Source organism: Dipodomys merriami, unplaced genomic scaffold (assembly GCF_024711535.1).
Source record: "Dipodomys merriami isolate MVZ:Mamm:240054 unplaced genomic scaffold, mDipMer1.0.p SCAF_15, whole genome shotgun sequence".
Classification (NCBI taxonomy): Eukaryota; Metazoa; Chordata; class Mammalia; order Rodentia; family Heteromyidae; genus Dipodomys; species Dipodomys merriami.
This window is the reverse complement of record NW_027202826.1, coordinates 18,813,289-18,833,105: the sequence shown is the minus strand read 5'-3', so window position 1 is coordinate 18,833,105 and position 19,817 is coordinate 18,813,289. Positions and strand designations below refer to the sequence as shown.

The window sequence follows — 19,817 nt, the reverse complement described above, 5'->3', positions numbered from 1 at the left end:
TGATGTTTTCGATGTGAAAGTAAAGGAAAGCCTAGGATGACCTGTTCCTCTTCTCTTCCTTCTGATTCCTAGTTGATTTCTACAGGGAATTAAAGGCTGCCATTGACATTCACAGATCGGGCATTGTGCAGGTCAATGGAGACGCATATCACAGAGCAAAGCTGTACACAACACACAGCTGCAAATACCAGATGGAAAAGTGAGACACAACATCTGGAAATTTCCTCAAGAATCATTTTCCTCAAAGGATTTGAACTATTAGAAATGAAGTATATACTTCTCACCTGAACGTGTATGTTTTTATAATAAATGTAGCAGAACTAGAAACAAAACAGTTAGGGAACCTGTAACTACTTTCTCCTTTCTCAGGTTAGAGGAAGACAAGCTAATCAAGGTTGATGGAGACAATGATTTTTACATTGTCTGCTTCTGTGAAGGCTTCTGTCAAAACAGGCAAGAAAGACAACTGGGGTGACACATGCTACACATGTACTCCCCATACTGGGCCACCCTGCCATGTTTTCCTCTTGCCTAAACATCAGAACATCAGAACATCTCTCACACACACATACACATATTTACACATGCCCACACACTTTTTGAAGATGTGCTTTAGTCAAATATTAGGGAAAAGAATTCATGTTATTAAATTTAATGAAAACATTTACTACAGATTTGCAGAAGTACCTTTTGAATGATTGAGCTAAGTGGGGCAAATTTCACTTGCCAATGTGTTAATAGTCATTCCGCTGATAGCTTCATTGTATTTACACCCAAATGCACTCAAATGATATTGAGTATCCACATTAGAGAGCTCTTCAAGGAAGACCCCGTGTCCCCTTCTGAACTCACACCTGAAACAGGCGAGCATTAAAACCTGAGCCCTATGCTGGCAGATGTGTGGTTGATCCATTGTCAGTATGCAGAGGATCAGGGTGGACATAAGTGCATGTCAGCAAAGGCAGCTGACAGAAACAACACTAAAGAAATCAGATGGCAAAGGAGAGCGAGGATTGAGGAAGAAAATGCAACGAGAGGCAGGAAACCATGCGAGGAAGGCAGATGACTGTGAATGCTGAAGGTGGCTGCCACCTGATGCCTATGTCACATGGGCAGCAGGCCCTGAATGCATACCAGGCACTACAGATAGAAGTTTCCAACTACACTCCCACTGACTGTAAGGAGTCAGCCCTCTGCTCCTGGCAGGCCTCAGTGCCTGTTCCCCAGGGCTTCCTTCAGAGAAGGCCAGGGCTCCATCAACAGTGCTTATCCAAATCCTCAGTGCCCAGTGTGTTTAGGAATTCAGAAGTTTCATATAACAAGGCATGTAGCAACTTGTACGAATCTCAGAAAGAATTATGCTGAATGAAATATGCCACTCACCAAAGGTTACATAATTTGTGATTCCATTTTATCCATCAATGTTAAAAATTGCAAAACTTTTTAAATGATAAAAATCACACAGCTAGAGAGCAGATGAATGATTTGGGGGAGGTAGAGAGGAAGGTATGGGGGGGTATTGAGTGGTGGCCTCTATAACAGGATAACATAAGAAATCCTTCTAAGAAATAATTTTGCATCTTCACAAGGTCATGGTGATCATAAGAATTAAATCTTCACAGAAATTGCATGAAATTACAAGGACGTAAAAATGAAAAGATAGAAAAAAAATGGTGGGATCCAAACCAGGCAAATGAGTTACATTCATGTCCTTGTTATGATATTGTATTTTGGACATAAAAATGTAAACACTGGAGGAAATTAGATGAAGGACTCATTGGTCTCTGTGTCACTTTTCAGAAGCAACTGTCTGGGAGCCAAAAATTCTCTCCAAATCCATGTGTTTAAAAGGAAACATTGAAATAGAAAAAAAGAAAGATGACATTGATCAAGATGTGTTGAACTTAAAAATTGACATGTTAAATCATTGAAACTCATTATATTCTACTTAAGATAACTAATAAATACTTTTATAGAATGTAAAAATCATTATGAATAAATTAAATTAGCCTTTACTCAGCAACTAGAATTATATTATGAATAATGATTTTTAGAATAATGGTGATAGTTCTATAGAGCCTACTATCTGCTGTCATATGCTCTTTGTTGTACGTAACCAATGTAGTACCTGCTAGAGTTTCCCTAAGTAAAATATCAAAATTTTACAAAGGAATGAGGTAAAGGAAAATAAGAGCTACCATTTGTCTAGTTCCTATTACCCGTAAGAACCAAACACTGTAAATATTGATTTTCTTGTTCACATTCATCTGCAAGGCAGGTATGAAAGGCAGATCAAGAGATGGCCAAAAGCCACAGAGCTAATAAATGACAGCATGGAGATATGAATCAGGGTTCTTTCAAGAGCTAAAGTTCAGGCCCTTTCAACTGAGTTCAGGACTTGCCAAAGAAACCCAGCAACTTTGAAAGAGGAGGAAGTATTAGAAAAATAAAAGGATTCTGGAAGACTAACTTCTTTTTATAAACAGCATATCATATTATCATACATGACTATCTTTGACATATGTCAAAGTCCTACAAACCTAAAAGATGTTTACACACTTTACAAATTTAGACATGACTCAAAGCAATCTGTTCATCCCACTTTAGTAATCAGAAGATATTTAGAGATGTAATGTTTAACTTCACCTCAATCAAAAGTATGTGTACTGTTTTTAATATATAGTTATTGTACTTGAACCACTTAGTTACAAATAGTAGATACAGATCTCAAGCCATTCTGTTTGATGAAAGAAATCAAAGTGCCTCAGTGAAACTCCAATTGAATTCAAACCCCTCAGTTGAATTTCAATTCAATTAAGTCAATTTTCTTAACTGTAGCTAGACATTTTGGGCTGTGAAAGATGCACATATTTTATTGTGTCCTGCAGAAAAAAAAATGTCCTTATTTCAAAACATGTACAGAATAGGCTAGAGAGATAGAAAGACAAATCAAGCAACTGAACTGTCAAAGTGCTGTGGAATGTACATATTATATATAAAACCAGTTTCCATGAGGTAGGCCAGAGAATGTCTTGTCTAATAGAAGAGTATCTCAACTAATAGACCATGAAGAACAACCCAATTGTTTCTCTTGGGAATGCCATGCTTTTTGTTGACTTACATTAGCAGAAGTTAGAGCATAACATTGAAAAGATTAACTTTGTCATTAATCACCACATCATCATAATCACAAGTCTTTTTTCTTTCTTAAACTCCAACTTTATACCTAGAAACATAAATGTTCCCACAGTCTTCTAAGAATGCCTTACCTGAGGTTAAATAAAAACATATTTGTACAATGGTTTTTCTTGTACCTTAAAAGAAGAAGACCAGGTGGCTTGCTACCAACGGGACACTGAGCATCTTCATGAAAAATTAAAATTTCTCTCATGAAATTACTATGGCTTTCTTAATTAGCTAGATTTATCCTACTATGTCAAGTTGTACATTTGAATGGTTTCCTGTGACTCTTCAAAGGAACACTCCAGTAACAAGATCCTATGTGTGTGTGTGAGTGTGTCATTTTATATTTGGTGAGAGAATTGTTCATGCTCTAATTATATTATAAAGGGAACAGCTTCATTAACCAAAGTGGCAGAAATAACAAAAGCATCTAATACTTATTCCACCTGGACATTTCACAAAGCAGAATGGCTCTTCCTATTCAAAAAATGCCTCTCTAATGAATGCATTCAAATGAGCTTTCAACAAAGCACTGACTAGAGAGAGAAGATAGACTCAGCTGTGCTAAAACCTGATTTCCTCTGAGTACTGAAAAGCTTCATGAATATTTCAATACAGGGGAGGAGGGAAGCATTTGAAAATTAGGAAGTATGCTAGTCCACACAGGTTTAGGAATAGTAAAAAATGATTTAAGTCAGTCCAAATGCATTGGGTACCTTCTATACACTACTACTATTGTCAGCGTTATTGGTACAAGGACAAAAAATACTTTGACCTTCAGAGATTTCACAGGACAGATAAATGAGAATGACTCATGAATAAACAGTTGAAGTGCTCTGGCACATAAATAGGGAGTCAAAATAGTCTAATAGAAGTAACAGCACCAATTATATTCTTCTTTCCAACATCTACCTTTTTTTTGGGGGGGGGGGGTTGGTCGTAGGCCTGAACTCTGGACCTGGGCACTGTCCCTGAGCTCTTCAGCTCAAGACTAGCACTCTACCACTTGAGCCACAGTGCCACTTCAGGCTTTTTCTGCATATGTGGTGCTGAGGAATAGAACCCAGGGCTTCATGCATGAGAGGCAAGCACTCTACTCCTGAGCCACCTTCCCAGCCCCGAGCATCTATCTTCTGTCCCTTTCCTGAATATCACTCATATTCTCTCACTCAATCTTCACCACACCTGTGACAATCTGATGTGATAACACACCGTGAATCCATTCACTCAGTAAGGAGTTCCTGTGCACCTACTATGTGCAGGTCCTAGACGTGGCACTAAATAAAGGATGCAGAAGAAAGACTTGCCTTGCTGATTCCTTTCAAGTTGGTGTCCTTATTCATAGTGACACCCCTATATCCCTAGATATTTCCAATAACAACCAGAAAAAAGCCATGCTGGAGATGTGTAGCTCAAGTGGTAGTGTGCCAGCCAAGCAAGCATCAGGTTTCTGCTCAAACCCTGGTACCAGAACAACATTATTTTTTAAATAGCTAATTAAAAACACAATTATCATCCTGGCACTGGGGGCTCACACCTGTAATCCTAGCTACTTGGGAGGCTGAGATCTGAGGATCTCAGTTCAAAGCGAGCCCAGGCAAGAAAGTCTGTGAGTTAACCACCAGAAAGCTGGAAGTGGAGCTGTGGTTCAAAGTAGTAGAACACTAACTTTGAATAAAAGAGCTCAAGGACAGCACCCAGGACCCAAGTTGAAGCCCTATGACTGACAAAAAACAAAATCAACAAAACAACAACAAAAACACTCAAATATCAGCAATAACAGTAGCAATATTTATAACATAATTTTCATAATCATTCCTAATGGTTTTATCCCTAATGGTTCCCAGATATCAAATATACACTTCTGTAGGAACCTTTATGAAGCTCCCCAATTTAACCAAAATGTGAGACCCTGCCTGAAGTGAAGAGAAAATGGTGTTTTCAGGTCCTTCAGATACAGGGTAACTAAATACCCACAAAAAACATTAAATGTAAGCTAGGTGGTAGAAGCTCACTCCTGAAATCTTACCTACACAGGAAGCTGAGGTGTGACATTCAAAGTTCAAAGCCAGCCTGGAGAGAAAAGTCAACAAGATTCCATTTCCAATTTACCACCAAAGAAGCTAGACTTGAGATATGGCTCAAGTGGTCGAACACCAACCATAACTATACAAGGTGAATAAGAGCATTCAAACCCTAGAAGGCAGCACATACACACACTCATACACAGAAATTACATGTGCATATTGTTCAAACAAACAATCCCATAGCTAGAAACTTATCCTTCAGAAACACTCAGCATAAGATTTTTGAAACACAGGAAAATATTAAATATTATGTACTCATCAATAGAGAAATAAGTTAAATACGTTTCGTTATTCCCTATACGATTCAAAAGCTATGCCCATGTTTTTAAAGTGCATTGCTTCTTTCTTCTGTCAGGATTCATCACTGAGTTTATTTAGCTAGTCTAGTGTTAGCACTAGGATGGTCTCCAGCTTTAGCTTATTATACACAGTACTAATTGGGAACATTCATGTGTCTGGTTCATATTATGTACATGCCTCTGGGGTGGAATTGTTAAATTCAGAGGACGTTACGTTTAAAGGTGGTGGACACTTGCTGTGGTAGTCATGGAAATGGGATGCACTGATAAAATGCTATGGGAAACACAGTTAACTCGCAGTCTCACCTGCTGCCCCTTTGTATTCCACTGGGACCGGGCACCACATCCATCCTAAGCTCCTCCTAAACGGTTCCTAGCCAGTGACTGAGCACAAAATGGGTCCTAGAGCAAACCCATTCCTTTTGGGACATGGGATTCAAGACTTTGCTTCAAGAACTCTGTCTTCCAGGCTAAAATTTCTCAAAAACGGTGTTATAGTTGAACATTCTTCATACCTAGTCTGCCTTTCCTTCCTCCTTCCACTGGGCCAGGCCCGTGCTGTTTAAAGGCACACCGCCTGCTCCTGGTCACTCCCTGTGATCCACAGTAAATACCTTGTGTGACTACTCCTTGACATCTTCACCTCAAGATGATTCAAACGAACAGATATTTCCAATGATCCTGCAGTATTCAAAGACTCTCTCCACCAGCTCGGAACTGACAGCTACTATAGACTCATAGCAATACTTGTTATTTTGTACTTTTGATCCAGTTATTGCATTATTTCAGTGCTCCTCTGAATTTTTGTTTCTCTGCTAGCTGAGACAATCCTGTGAGTGTGTTGTTTTTGTCTTTTAGAATTTTTTAACCATTTGAATGTTATTTTGTAAAGCACCCATTTAGGCCTATTTCCCTATAAGGTTATCTTTCTGTTTTTCATTTACACAAGCTCTTTTCATATACATAAATCATTTATTACATATATGCACTGAAAATGTTTTTGCCCACTATGGGTTGCCTTGTTGGCCTTTAATGTTAGCTTTTTTTCAACAGCAGTTCCAACCACAGGCAAGAATTTGGATGAATCTCACTAATATTGAACACAAAGGTATGTCAGATACAAAAGTGAACAGACTACATGATGTCACTTTGGACAAAGGCTGAGACAAGAAAAATTGATCTATACGGTGAGGTTGGCCAGTTCATTTTTGGATAAATAAGGAATATGAGGGTTCAGAGATGCTGATAATGTTCTATTTGCTGAAGCTGGTAACATATGCCTGTTCACTTTATAAGTAAATAACTTGTTCTTCTCTGAATCCCACTATCCATAGAGCTCAGGTTGGTACCATAAACTATCTATGTTGGCCTTTGAGGAGAAGAGACCTAGATAATCAGCAGAGGACTTAAACTTTGATTGAGAATCCACATAGAGCTCTATCTTTCCTGGCCAAAAATTGGAGAGCTTAGCTGTGAATCTTGCCTCTTAATAGATTATGTCCTCATAATGATGTGAGCTTGGACTAGGATACCAAAAAAATAAAAATAAACAAATGACCCAGAAAAAAGAAGATAGACTGTGGACTATGCTTTTTATTAGTCTATAAAAACATCATAGAACAGATCTATAGAAAAAAATCCCATTAAGAGAATTCTTCAAGTCATCCTACTTGGCAATTTGCTGACAAAAAATTTTTAAAAATAGAGTAAATTTATTATCTTTTTTACTTTTTAATTGCTAGCATCAGTGTCATGCAAGCTCAATTTCAACATGAACTATTGCTGTCATTTCCAGATATATATTATTTATTGAGTTTTTCTTTAACCACAAGGAACCCATGCAGCTGGCTTCCATGTGTTTGATCCCACATAATCTCTGTCTAATAAAGATGATCCATGGACCTTTCTTCTAACTGGGACTACAACATCCAGATTCAGACTCAGCTGTGCATGTTGACCCATTTGCTTCAACTCTTTTCCCCTTCATATGTAACTACTGAATCTTGAACCTGTCTATATCATTCTTTTGTTTTTCATATTCTTATGTATAGCAGCTTCAAATATTTATGAGATCTCTGATAAATAAACATATAGGCAAATAGATATAAGTCATACATCAGGTCTCAAAGACTGTAAATGTTCTTTGTTTCTTTTAAAGCACTGGCCCAAGTTGTTGGAAATGAGATGATAAATACAATTTGATCACCAACTCTGACAAACTTTCTTTTTTTTTTCTTTTTTTGGGGGGTCTGATCATGGGGCCTGAACTCTAGACCTGGGCGCTGTCCCTCAGCTCTTCAGCTCAAGGCTAGTGCTCTACCACTTGAGCCACAGCGCCACTTCTGTCTTTTTGCTTTTTGCTTATGTGGTGCTGAGGAATTGAACCCAGGGCCTCAGGCATGCAAGGCAAGTGCTTTACCACTGAGCCACCTTCCCAGCCCCAAACTTTCATAAACATTCTGAGTATCTGAAGCAAAGCATGCCCATCATGCGGAGTTTGGATAAAAGCCCATCTTTAGAAATGAAAGATGGAAAACTGTCTTCCACACAAACTATTATCAGTATTTCTGAATTAGTCTTCTATAAAAAAAATCTTTAAGCAATTGCCTATAAAAGTTATTTTAGAAAATAATTATGCATATTTTCTTATCTCTGGTGGTTATAAGCAACAACCTTTGGCTACCCTATAGGATCAAACCAAGAAAATATATCCAAGTGTGCACACATGCATAATTATTTTACAAGATGTGGATATGCATCCATTATTAAAATTTGGGAGGATAAAATCCTCTCCTCTTACCCATTCTGAAAATATATAGGCAAGCTTTGGTTATATAAAACCATTATTAGTGCCATGACTGGGTATTGTCTAAATTCTACCTCAACAGCTTCTACCTTAGATTCTTTACCACCTTTTGTTGAATAAGATGGTGCCTACCATTTTCAAGCAATGAGTTTACACCAGTAATGAGCATCATTCTGCTGCTTTGCTTTAGCTACAAAATGCTGTGCATATTCCACCTAAGTCATCCTTCCAAGTGTTGGGGAATAGCGGCAGCCTTCTTCCTGAGGAATTGCTCTGATGGCTTGATTGGGTTATAGGAACCTAACATCTACCATTTTAACTGAATAGATCTTTGACCTTATTGTTGGGAGTCAGCCTCCCTTGACATTTGATGTTAATCACAGACACTGAAGAAACAGTTCAGTGAACTGGAATTGTCATCCGTGACCAACCAAATCTCCCTGGACATCACTATTGCTCAGTGGAGCTTTAACTTGTTGTGCTGAGATGTCACACCTGCCAACCGGCTCTCACATTTTCCCAAGGACTTGCTAGGGTTCCTTGTCTCCCTGTCTCTAAATGCAACATATGTTAGCAACATTCATTGACAGGTTTCAACAGTATGTTTTCCTCTAGTCAAGCTGTTAGTTCATTGCGTTGTCAAATACAGGAATTTCTCTTTCGTCCCTGAAGAATTCCAGAACCACAATGAGAAGTAGGGGGAAATGGCAAGCATATCCATCAAGATTTTCCAGCACTTGCTTAGGTGTTTTTATACACTGTCTGCCTTCTCTACATATCTCTAGAGAGTAGAAGACTGAAGAAATATACACAAACATCACAGAAACAGACAGCTGGCAAGGATGACTGCATATGAAGAGTGCTTGAATGCAAGTTAACTTTAAGTTGTCTAGCTACTTCTAATGGTTTATACACAGCCTGTTAGGTGGCCATCATATTAAATCTGATCTCTGCACAAGAGACTGGAAAGGATCATTAATGAGAGAGGAGGCTCTAGGCAGGGAAGATGTGAAGAACTTACCAGAACTTACAGGTGATCCCTAAGTTGCTTTCTTCCAATTATTAAAGCCATGGAAAGCAAGTAAAGGTAAGTAAAGGCTAATGACAGTATGATTAAGGCTAGATCTTTTTTATTTAATGCTGAGTGATTGATATTGAAGAAAATTAGGAGACTGGAGTGAGGAAAATTTGAATTTGGGTAAACAAGGTTAGCAAGTTTTTAAAACCATAAAAGGTGAAGTTGATCATTCTTTTAAGTGAGTCCTGAGCAAGCTCCTTGGAACAATGTCTCAGTCTAGAAAGGTATATTGTATTCCAGAAGTGCAAAGGGAAGGAAGAGAAATTATCTGGGAATTCCAGCAGAATCTGACCCAAGAAGCATGGTTCAGATAGGCACTTCGTTAAACAATCACTTCTCACAGCGGGTCTGATAGAGGGAGAGTCATCAGAGTACCCACTACAGTTCTGCCCTGGATACCACAAAGATCCAATGCCCTTCATCTATCAGGCTATACTCTTGGCTTCTTGCTGTAATATCATTAACTAAACTAAGTAACTAAACAGCTGTCACCAACAAGGCCTTTAGCTATTCCAGCTACATTAAATCAAGAGCAAGAGAGAAAGGTAAACCTTTTCCTCCTGCCTCAATCAAGCTAGAAAGGCACACTTTCTAGTAAGGGCACTTCATGGACTAAGCTAAACTGGTAAGGCAGATTTATTCACACAGTGAAAAACAGGTTTGTTCATTAAACACTGAAAGCCAGCTAGGCACTGGTGGGTCACATCTGTAATCCTAGCTACTCAGGAGGCTGAGTTCCATGGGTTGAGGTTCAAAGCCAGCCCAGGCAGGAAAGTCCATAAGACTTCTATTTCCAATTAACCACCAGAAAATCAGAAGTGGAGCTGTGGCTCAGGGGGTTGGTAGAACTCTAGCCTTGAGCAAAAGTGCTCAGGGACAGTGTCCAAGCCCTGAGTTAGAGCCCAATAACCAAAAGAAAAAAATTAAAGCCAAAATGATAAGCTTAATTAAAAAAATAAAGGTTTACATAAGCTAACTTCCTATCAGATTTACCTCTTAGATAAGTGCAAAGGATGAAAACCTGGCTGTGTTTTGATTTTAAAGAATACTTTTATTAATCCATATAGCTAACAACAACGAAGAGACACAGGCATGAATTACATTGCCTTCAAGGAGTATAGAAACCATAAATCTTGGTTGGCACTCTTATCACGAGTTCGTTGCAAAGCATGGGGTGCCCTCATCTACTATCAACACCTACCTGAAATAGAACAAGTAACGTGGATCTCTGAGCAAGTGACTGTGTTGGCTGAGCTTCCCCAGGGATCCTGTGTCCTGCAGTCCAAGGGTTCATGCGCTCCACCTGCTCTTACCTGGCATGCGCGAGCAGAGAGCATGCTGTCTCCACGCCCCGCAGGGCTGCCAACTCTCGGGACAGCGTGGCCTGTTCCTGTTCACATTTCCTTCAGAAATGTGTCCATCTTTGGAGTTTGAAAGGCAGTGTGACTCAGGGAGATCAGGGGACCTTGTGATAGGCCAAGACATGAATTTAGAAGCAGAAGGCATGTATTCCTATTTCTAGTTACACACACACACACACAAAAGTAATCCCACTATAACCATCAAGTCTCTAAGGGTGCTTAGTTTCGCATTCAAAAAATATGAGACTTTGCCAGGCATCCGTGGCTCACAGCTGTAATCCAAGCTACTAAGGAAGCTGAGATCTGAGGATCGCGATTCAAAGCCTGCCAGGGCAGGAAAGTCCATGAGCCACTGATCTCCAATAAACTACCAGAAAACCTGAAGTGGAGCTGTAGCCTGGATCCAAAGAGCTCAGGGAACAGCGCCCAGGCCCCGAGTTCAGGCCCCACAACCGACAAAATACAAATACAAATAAAAATGAACCTTGTCATAACCAGCATCCTTGCCAGATTGCTTTCAGTCTCAAATAAAACAATATGTGCAGTGGTTTATTTACATGAAACTAAACTATTTAAAAAACACCCTGTTGAAATTGTTTTAAGAAGGGGAATGGCATGGAGGAAGATGAATGAAGGGTGAGGTAAGTAGGATAATAAATATATATATATATATATATACAGATATTATATGTGTGTGAAAATGTCACAATGAAATGTGCATTGTACCGTCTTATTAATACATGATAATAAAAAAGACAGAGAAAATAAATAATATGTGAAAGTACTTTGTAAACAATGAGATAATCTATAGGTATAAGAAGTTACAGGTAACTATTACTTAAAATTTTATAGTATGTAACACTCCAAGGTGCCACGGAGTAGCCCTCTCCTCCATACTTAATTACTTTTCCCACAGAGGTCAATTAAACAAAGACCCTGTCTCTTCAGTCAAAAGTGCTTCAGCAGAATGTTCATTCTTTCAATCTGATTTTAATCGTCTTGAGACTCAGTGTACACTTGAGTCATGTAATACATTTTCAATTCACATTGATTTATCCATATGCATTTCAACATTCTTCATTTACATTGATTTAGCCATATTCATATTTTTCTCATGATCAGGGTGACAACGAAAAGGAGTAATAACAAAATTAAGGCTGCACCTTTGACAATGTCTGGTTTGGGACTTCAGTTACAGTGAACTAGAGGAGATGAATATCAGAGCTAAGAACCCTCATTTCACCTTTCCTGGAAAAGCAAGTAAGTGATATTTATAAAGAAGGCTCAATTACATCCCGCCTAAGTTGGCATCAGGTCAGAAACCAATATTTCTTCAGACCCAGCTATGCCAAGAGCACAGTCAAGACACGTTTCAGCCTCCTGATACTCACTTTGTTAAACTGTTAGTTGTTCAAAGGGGTTAGTTACATCATGAAATCTACTCATGCAGACATCATACTTTAGTTATGGTAAACTCAAACTTTGAATGCATGTAAAAATTAAGAAAGAGAGATGTATAGCTAATGGAAACCACTATCAAAAATTAAAATGAAGCCAGTGGCTCACACCTGTAATTCTACCTACCTGGGAGGCTGAGAGCTGAGGATCAAGATTTGAAGCCAGCCCAAGGAAGAAAAGTCCATAGGACTGTTATCTCCAATTAACCAGCAAAAAGCCAGAAGTGGAAATGTGGCTCAAGTGGTAGAACACTAGCTATTGAGCACAAAAGTTCAGGGACAGCACTCTGAGTTCAAGCCCCAGGACAGGAACCAGGAAGGAGAATCCCCATGAAAATCATATCATGTTAACACATGTCTGAATGACGACTGGAGTCCTTTGTGTGCATCCTTGTCTATGATGCTTCTCTATGAACACATAGCCTTCAACTCTCTTCTGATTCCAAGAGAGGGAATTCTAGGATCCATTCATTCTCCAGCAGATCCCTTAGATCTCAAGAACAAAGAGGTGGCTTTTCACAGAGTAACTGCTGATATCAGAAGACTGAAAACACCATCTTCCCAAAACTGCATATATGACATGCATACTCAAAGAGTGGCATGTCCATGCAACACTTCAGCTGCGAACAAAAACCTTAAATGTGGCGGAACAAGGTTGTGGAGCCCAACCTTTAACATTTGAAAAGCAGTCATTGTTGTTTCTCAAGTTTCAGAAATTAAAGATTGCCTTAAGACACATTGTTGACTTCCTTTTCTCAGAGTATTTGCTTAAGTTTAAAGAAATTCAACTGTTTTATCCACATAGACACACACAAAATGACTAAGGTATGATATATGCCAGGGAGGATTCCACAGGTGTAACTCCTTTGAACAGTGAACTTAAAATTTAACAAAATGGCCACCAGCAACTGGAACAGGTGTTGTTGATGGGTACAAGGCAGTCAGGGAAGGGAGCACAGAGGAGAAGTGGGAGAATACAACAGCAGGTCAAACAGGACCCTCTTCAGGAAGACTCTGGGGGCCCCAAATTCATAAGACCACTTAAGTCACATGCATTCTCCATACATCACAAAGAGAAGATCGGGGTGATGCAGAAACTGCATGACTGGACTATTTTCTAAACAGAAATTTTAAATCATTACATCTGATTACGCTTTAAACTAAACAAGATATTGTTCCCCCTTGCTACCTAGTGAATAGGGATTTGGGAAGAAGGCCAGTTAGTTACAGAGGTATGAAAGAAATTGCATTTTTATTGTACATTCTAATTGTGTATGGATTGTGTTTGTGATCTGCTACTTCTGGTTCTGCTCACTTGCCAAAATCTTAATTCAGATTCTCAGACCGAACCCAGCATGGTGGCACATGCTTGTAATCTTGACAACTCTGAAGGCAGAGATTAGAATTTAGATGCAAGGCCAGCCCAGGCAAATGATTAGTGAGGATCCACATCTTGAGAAGCAAGCTATACAAGGTGGCTCAAGTCTGTAATCTCAATCACTGGTGATGTTTGGGAACCCATACACAACATTATTATATTCCATTTGGGGTAGTACTGGAGTTTGAAGTTAGGGCCTTGCATTTGCTAGGCAGGCCCTCTACCTCATACACAGTGCGTTGGTCTTTTGTGGGTTTGGTTGGTTTTTTGCTTTTTTTTTTTTTTGGCCTTCTTATTTTTTCAGATAGAATCTCATACACCTTCTCCACAGCCAGCCTCAGATCGCAATCTTTCTTGCTCTTATGCCTTCGACATAGCTGTGATTTGAGATATGCATCATCATGGCCCTATTGGTTGCTGGGATTGAGGGTCTTACTAACTCTTTGACCAGTCTATCCTCTAATCTCATTCTCTACAATTCTGCCTCTTAAAGCAACTGGGATTAGAGAAATGAACCAGCCTTATGAAACATTACTAAGTACCCAATTCCCCCAAAATTTGTAGATTTAACTACTAAAATGGCAGGTATCATAGACATTGCAATCTTCCAGCACATTTTCTCCCTGGATTTATGCTTGTAAGAACATTCTTTGACAGCAGTAGTTTTTACATTTATTACTTGCTACTTTGGATGAATTGCTTGGATTTTTAACATTTTATTATTAATGTCTTCTGAATGTCTTAAACTTCTGTTGTTACATGAATACATTGCCTTTGGTGAGTCCAATTAGAGTTTAGATTGTAAGGAAATTATATTTAATGAGATGGAGGGCAGATTTTGCTTGGGAACATTTCATAGTCGTATAGTTTAGGTTTTTATTCCTCTGTGAAACCTAATGATACTTTTTCAACAATGCAGTAAAATTTTTCATAAAAATAAAAGTAACACTGTTTATTCTGTTCAGTTTTTACATGAACACATTTTTTAAAATACAAAGTATAGCGGAGTATTTTATTTCTGTAAGTGGGCACTGCAACCAATAAATGGTACATTATGAAGATCAAAGCTAATTGCAGCCTGCTTTCTTCTCTCCTAAAAGGACATGGTTTCCTTTAATCAGGGCCTTGTTGCCAATAGGGCTTTATTTCATCTGGACACAGAAGTGGAACAGTCCAGACTCTTCATTCTCTACCTTGTCAGGTATACTTCTCATGAAATCTGAGGTCAAAGAAAGAAATACACACAGAGAGAATGAGATTGGCCACTCTGAATGCAGATTCCTTGAGAGTCTATATTATGCACTCAGATTGCTTTTTTCCAGGTACTGGACTGGATCTTCTAGATTATTCAGTGATACAGTCTTCTTAGGAACTCATGGACTGATAGGGAAAAATAAGATGTGCTCTAATTATCCTAATGATAACAGAAGGAAAATGGTTGTATTCGCCTAAAACAAAAAGCAAAAACAAAACAACAACAACAAAAACAAAACAAGGAAAGACTCTGCAAAGAAAAATGAATTTATGCTTGAATGAGTTTGCAAATATAGGGTACAAGTGCCCTGGAAAATCAGGGGAAAGAGAAAGGTCTTAAAGACAATAGGACTGAAAGGGCTTAAGGGATTAGGTAAATTGTTTCAAAACTATAGTCCTTGATTTCAAGGCCTAGTGACAAGGTAGCTTACCTCCAAGGTGAACAGGCAGGTCAGATGTCTTCACAGACATGGCTTTTGTGCATGTCTATAGATTCTATGCAAGGTTGTGGCTAAGTGGACTGTCTTGAAATCATTCCTATTATCGGGGCAAAGGTATATGAGGACCCTCCTTTTATGATCTAACTCCATTGCTTTTGGTTTTTGACAAAAATGGCTCTATTTTTTGTTTTGTATAAAGAAATACCTATTTTAATAAATAATCTTATTTTGACAAAGGACCTCAGAGAGAGATATAATTCACAGACCCCCTCAGATGCTTCTGAAACAGCATCATTAATGTTATCTATCCAAAAGATGGCATGGCTGGTGTCATAGGTCTAGATGCCAAAGCATCTTTAATACTGAGAGCTTTCTCCTGTGTATCAAACGTAGTACCAGTTGGAACACTAGAGAAGCTCTAAGAAGAAATCAACACTATGGGATGGGAGGTGATAACTTCAGGTAGAAGATGGACTTTGAGTTGAGTCTTGAAGAGTGGGTTTCATTTCTCTGGGTAGCCACGAGCACTGTGGCTTGTACAGCTAGACAATGAATCTACAATATAAAAAGAGGAAAGCAGGAAGTCTGGTCATGGTATGGATGTTAGTGAAAATCAGAAGTAGGAGAGGATGGCAGAGGGAAGTATAGAGCAGAGAGAAGGGTGGGAGAGAGGAAATTGGGTCTTCCATCCCAATTATCTCAAAATAATCAAGGCATTGTCAAGAAATGTTATCCACTTTCAAAAGCTGCACAAAGGAGGAAGGTAACTTCGTTGAACAAACAATGAAGTCGGTTATTTATGAACAAAATCCTCAGAACAGGAAATGCCGACTGCGTGAGGGTACATTGCCTTTCTGCTGTATTAGTTCAAGTTGGCTGATTTGAGAATCTGTGCCTCATTAGAAGTAAAAATGTAAACAAGATCAAACAAAATTTACATGAGATGTTTTATTCAGTCGAGTTTTCCCTGAAATTCAAATTGGCTGAATAGAAACAAAAACTATGGAAGACTGTTAACAAAGTCAATTTTTTTATAAAATCCCTGCATATGTCAGCCATAATTTTACACTCGAGCTGTGAGCTAGAATAAAGAGCTATTTGCCTATGCTCTTCTAAAACTACCCCATCATTTAGAGAACAAAGGTATCTATGACCAAAAAAAATTGTTTGGCCAATATTCAGTAAGTATTTATTGCACTGGAACTAGATAAAATTGGTCACCAAAGGCAGAGTATGGGTAGAAAGTTAGACAGATTAGTACCAGATTATAAATAGTGCTGCTTTCAGTCTGTTTTGTGCTGCTGTCGCAGAATGGTTGAGATTGGGTAATGTACGAAAGGCAGAGATTTATTTCTTATAGTTCTAGAGACAGGAAGTGCAAGGTCAAGGGCCTTCATCTGGCAAGGGCCTTCTGGTGGTATCATCCCAGGGTGAAAGGTGGAAACCAGGCTAAGAGTGGGGGGAAGGTTGGGAGAATCAAACTCATCCTTTAATCAGGAATCCAGTCCTGTGCTAACTAACCCCCTCCTGCAGTAATGGCATTCATCCATTCATAAGGGCTGAGCTCTCCTGGGTCATTGCCTCTTGTAGTTCCCATCTAGCAACACGTTTGCACTGGGGGTTAAGTTTCTAACTCATGACCTTTGGGAGACACATTTGAACTGTAGCAGAATGATGACATTAGAGGAGGTCAGTTGCTGCAGGAACACTGTGATATACGTATGCGCTAATAGATCTTGGAGGAAGATTTGCTACTCATCGTGTGTTTCATGGGCCAGAAACATGTGCCTTAGTTGGAGCCTCACAAGAAATGCACAATCTCAGGCCTGCACTCTGACATACTGAAGCCAGATCTGTTCACAATAAGATTCCCAGAGTGAATTTCCCTGAGCTTCTTCCCAGGACTTTTTTCCACCTGTATAATAGTCTTTTATACCTTCAGACTACTTACTCATATATTTTTGGCCTTGAAAATACAATACTTGTTCTCACAGTCATCCTGGTACCTTGCTGGGTAGAGGGAGCTTTCCACCCAGCTCCAAAAAGCCTACAGGTGAGAGAGGCCTTTCATTGAGTGCTGAATGTCATACTGCTTAGTCCAGGGAGCTTTTGCTACAGAGAATGCTTGTCCTTGATTATCTCCCTAAATGGAGTGTTTCCCTGAATGGAAAGTTTAACTGACCCTTGTGCTTCTTCCCTAGATGGAAAGTTCTGCTTGTACCCGACTATTTCTGTGTATGGTCTGCTTCTGTTAGCATTGGGTCTCCACCCCCAAATATGTGTATTTTGTCTTTAAAAGCTCTGTTCAAGCTCAATTCTGTGCTGAAGACCTTTGAGGCAGGAGTCCACCAGCAGTCCCCTGCTCTCCAATAAAGACTTCCAGTTCGACCTTTCAAAATGTGGTTTCGCTGGATCTCATGAATGAACATTGCATGCCTGTCATCTACTTGAGAGGCTTAGGCAGGGCAAGACCTTCCAATAGAATAGAATAGAATAGAATAGAATAGAATAGAATAGAATAGAATAGAATAGAACAGAACAGAACAGAACAGAATAGAATAGAATAGAATAGAATAGAATAGAATAGAATAGAATAGAATAGAATAGAATAGAATAGAATAGAATAGAATAGAATAGAATAGAATGGAATAGATGAAAATTGAGGATTGTGGAGGAAGTTTAATGCTAGAGTGCTTACCTAAAATACCTGAAGCCCCAAGTACCAAAAATAATAAACAACAATAAACTCTGCCTGAATTAAATAACGTTGTAAAACTAAAACACAAATGAACTGTCAGATTGATCTCTGTTGTTGAGAATCTGCTGCTAGCCTGACCTGCAAGCTGTGGATGGTTAACCTGCCCTCCCCACAAAACCCCTACCAAGTTGGAACAACCAAATGTGATTTCACAAATGGCCAGTGCCTCTCATTGTGTGTGTGCGTGTGTTCCAGAGTCTAAGGTGAGTATCTTATAAGGCTTCCCTCGCTGTCCTCCTTTCCTCTCTTTTTCCTCTTTTTTTCCACATCTGCACTTTCAGTCCCTCTGTATGCCTTCCCAAGTCTCCCTGTGGATACTGTGGATACTGCTATTCCTATCTGTTACTGAAAAGCTGGTAAGTGGTCTTCACTGACCATCTCAGGAGCAGGTTTACATGAGTCAGATTCTTCATGACAAAAGCAATTTCATCTTCCTCCCACCTTTCATGATGTTATTTCTAAGCATAGATTTTCTTTTTTTTTTTTTTTGATGGTGGGGGCAATGTTTCTACCTAGAAACATGTGCTCTGGGGCCTAGGGGAAGGTAGCAGGGGACCGTCTTTGCTACATACCATGTCATGCACCTTGCTCAGAAGTGGAACAATGAAGCTCCTCAGCTGTGAACAGTCCAATCTTTTTCATAAGAGATTTAAATCAGAGTGACTTCCACTTCCATCGCCTCTGATAAAAGATCACATCCTTTACACTCACCTGGTCCTGGGGGATAGAGATGTTTGATCATATCTGCTCTGACATTTTCACATTCCCCCTTGATTATCACAAGTCATTGTCAGGGTCTAGCAGAATAGAGGAGAGGTAGAGATATGTGTAAAGAAACAGTAGCCATCAATCAATCTTGATTCTACCTAAAAGAAGTTGGGTTTTTTTATGGCTCTTTTAAAAGAATTTTTCAAGCCACATTTCATGACCACACTACCTAGTAAAAGACCCACTATGCCCAGAGGTATCTGTGTTGAATACAAACACCCACCATAAACATCAAGGTGGATCAGATTCTACCAGGGAGAAATGAACTCTCCAGGGGCAGGTTGGAATGTTCTCAGAAGCACCAACTTACTAGAAGAATCATTTGTTGGGCAAAAATTTAGGAGATCACTAAACACACATCTAAACAAGCATATATACACACCACAATAAAACTGAGAGCTCACTTGCCCAAATTCACAAAAGGGATATAAAATGCAGAAACAGGAGATTGGACACAGTTTTCCTTCATGCTTTAAAAAAAAACTAACAGCCGGGCACTGGTGGCTCACGCCTGTAATCCTAGCTACTCAGGAGGCTGAGATCTGAGGATCGCGGTTCAAAGCCAGCCCGGGCAGGAGAAACCGTGAGACTCCTATCTCCAATAAACCACCAGAAAACCGGAAGTGGCGCTGTAGCTCAAGTGGTAGAGCACTCGCCTTGAGCTTGAAGAGCTGAGGGACAGCGCCCAGGCCCAGAGTTCAAGCCCCACGACCGACAAAAAAAAAAAAAAAAAACTAACTTCCCAGGATTTTTTTCCACCTTTACAATAGTCTTTTATACCTTCAGACTACTTACTCATATATTTTTGGCCTTGAAAATAAACAAAAAAAAACTATCAGCAGCTCTAAGGATACACCTTCCAGGGGACCAGATGAAGCTATTTTTAATAGCTCTGAGAATTATGTATCCTCCACTGCATTTCTGCTGAAGGAAGAAGAAAGAAGAACA

At 39.3% G+C, this 19,817-nt stretch overlaps 1 long non-coding RNA gene across 1 annotated transcript in view; it reads right to left on the bottom strand.

Moving 5' to 3' along the window:
• LOC138826938 (uncharacterized) overlaps positions 1-10,741 on the bottom strand; it is a 40,956-nt gene extending 30,215 nt beyond the window's left edge. Inside the window, exon 1 of the long non-coding RNA XR_011371907.1 lies at positions 10,655-10,741. This is a non-coding gene — a long non-coding RNA (uncharacterized lncRNA). The remainder of the gene's footprint in view (positions 1-10,654) is intronic.
• Between the last annotated feature and the right edge of the window lie 9,076 nt (positions 10,742-19,817).